This window comes from Capra hircus, chromosome 2, assembly GCF_001704415.2.
Source record: "Capra hircus breed San Clemente chromosome 2, ASM170441v1, whole genome shotgun sequence".
Lineage (NCBI taxonomy): Eukaryota > Metazoa > Chordata > Mammalia > Artiodactyla > Bovidae > Capra > Capra hircus.
The window spans coordinates 36,761,050-36,763,832 of record NC_030809.1 but is presented as its reverse complement, the minus strand read 5'-3'; the positions used below and the strand labels follow the sequence as shown (position 1 = coordinate 36,763,832).

The 2,783-nt window shown below is 42.3% G+C and overlaps 1 pseudogene; it reads right to left on the bottom strand.

Moving 5' to 3' along the window:
* Window positions 535–2,410, bottom strand: LOC102173514 (annotated as a pseudogene).

Here is a 2,783-nt window from a genome sequence, read left to right as displayed (position 1 = left end):
CTCCCAGCAATCTTAATTCCAGCTTGTGTTTCTTCCAGTCCAGCATTTCTCATGATGTACTCTGAATAGAAGTTAAATAAGCAGGGTGACAATATACAGCCTTAACTTACTCCTTTTCCTATTTGGAACCAGTCTGTTGTTGCATGTCCAGTTCTAACTGTTGCTTCCTGACCTGCATACAGATTTCTCAAGAGGCAGGTCAAGTGGTCTGGTATTCCCATCTCTCTGAGAATTTTCCACAGTGATGCATAAAAAGGATATTGTTCCACATCACTACAAAAAGCTTCTTTGTTCATTTAGTTGGTTGTGTAGTACTCCATTGCATGGATGGCAGTACCACATTCTTCATTTAACTAATTCTTTATTGATAGGCCCTTTGGTTGTTTCTGATCTTGTTTTTGCCTTTTCTTGCACTTTATTTTATATTCCCGCCACAATAATGGCTAATTTAAACATAAATCATAGAGTGATCCTGAAAAGGTGGCAGCAAAGTAATGAATGTGTCAAAGACTGAGGGTCAGGTCAGGTGAGGCATCAGCGAACCGTCTTAACAGGGCTCTTAAAGTTGCTGGTAGCTTGGAGCTGCTGCTGGAAGACCACAGGATGGACCTTGAAACCATAGAGCCTGGACACAATCTGGTTGGTGCACCTCTTTGGTCAGTACTTGGGTGTACTGTGAAGAGCATGTAAGGGAAACCAGTGCCAAAGTAGATGCCATCCATGTGTTGGCACCTCAGTGACTTCTGTGTGTACACATCCAAGCATTTGAGGCAGTAGAACTTATCATGGCCTCAGTTGGGATGTCTGAAAGGCCACTGGGAAGCATTAGTTGGTTTCCACCGTACACACAGGCTCAGTAGCCAAAGTCTTCCTGTTGGTACTCTTCCAACATCTGAGCAATGCCACAGTTGATGAGGATGCATTGTTATTCAGTCACTAAGTTGTGTCCAACTTTTTGTAATCCTATGGACTGCAGCACACCAGGCTTCTCTGTCCTTCACTATTTCCTAGACTTTGCTCAAATTCATCTCCATTGAGTCAGTGATGCTATCTAACAATTTCATCCTTTGCTGCCACCTTCTCCTTTTGCCTTCAATTTTCCTAGCATCAGGGTCTTTCCAATGATTCAGCTCTTCGCATCAGGTAGCCAAAGTATTGGAGTTTCAGCTTTAGCATCTGTCCTTCCAATGAATATTCAGGGTTGGTTCCTTTTAGGATTGACTGGTTTGCTCTTCAAGGGACTCTCAAGTCTTCCCTAGCACCGCAATTCAAAAGCATCAATTATTCCTCAGTACTCAGCCTTTCTTCTGGTCCAACTCTCACATCCATACATGACTACTGGAAAAACCATAGCTTTGACTATAAGGACCTTTCTTGGCAAAGTCATCTCTCTGTTTCTTAATACACTGTCTAGGTTTGAAATAGCTTTCTTTCCAAGGAGGAAGTGTCTTTTAATTTTGCAGTGATTTGGGAGCTCAAGAATAAAGTCTGTCATTGTTTGCACTTTTCTCCCCTTCCATTTGCTATGAAGTGATGAGACCAGAAGCCATGATCTTAGTTTTTTGAATGCTGAGTTTTAAGCTAGATTTTTCACTCTTCTCTTTCACCCTCAAGAAGCTCTCTAGTTCTTCTTCACTTTCTGCCATCAGAGTGGTATCATCTGCATATTTAAGATTTTTGATATTTCACCTGGCAATCTTGATTCCAGCTTGAGTCATCCAGCCCAGCATTTTGCATGAGGTACCCTGCATAGAAGTTAAATAAGCAGAGTGACAATCTACAGCCTTGACATACTTCTTTCCTAATTTTGAACCAAACCATTGTTCCATGTCCAGTTCTAATTGTTGCTTCTTGACCTGCATACAGGTTTATCAGGAGACAGATAAGATGGTCTAGTATTCCCATTTCTTGAAGAATTTTCTACAGTTTGTTGTGATCCACACGGTTAAAGACTTTAGCATAATCAATGAGGCAGAAAGAGATGTTTTTTTTCCTGGAATTCCCTTGCTTTCTCCACCATCCAACAAATGTTGTCAATTTGATCTCCTGTTCCTCTGCTTTTTCTAAACTCAGCTTTTACATCTGGAAGTTCTCAGTTCACGTACTGCTGAAGCCTAGCTTGAAGAATTTCAAATATAAAGTGAGGATATAGCAGGTGTGGGTCCATCTGTAAAGCATTTTTTGCTGCCTGTTTAGTCAGGTCATTCTTGTTGGTGTTGTCTTCCAACTCCATAACCAGCTCCAGGTTCAAGATCATATGTAGTCTATAGTGAGGCACCTTCTTATTGAGTCCAGTGACACTGAATTTATCCTAGATGTAGTCTTCATCCACTAAACCAGAGAATTCATTGCTAAGGAGCCCACAGAACCAGGAAACCCAGGATACCTCCTCTGAGCTGCTAGTGTTCATGTGACTGGACAGGAGCTGGGACCAGGGAGCCTAGGGGTGGGGTGGAGGAGGGGGCAGAGGGAAAGGAAGTTTCTGCTTCCAAGCAACCGTGGAGATGGCTACAACACAGCCTGCAGACCCAACTGCAGTCTCTAATCTTTTTTATATTACAAACAGTAATAACCCAGGATCTCACCTGCTTCTTTTAAGTCTACTGCATTGGCAGGCAGGTTCTTTACCACTAGCACCACCTGGGAGGCCCTTTATTACAAACAATACATCAACAAAAAAAACCTCATAGGAGTCGTTCTCAAACATACAAGTGTACTCATGGGACAAATGCCTAGAGGTGGAATTGCTTTACAGAAGGAGACGTGTTTGTAATTCCTGCTGC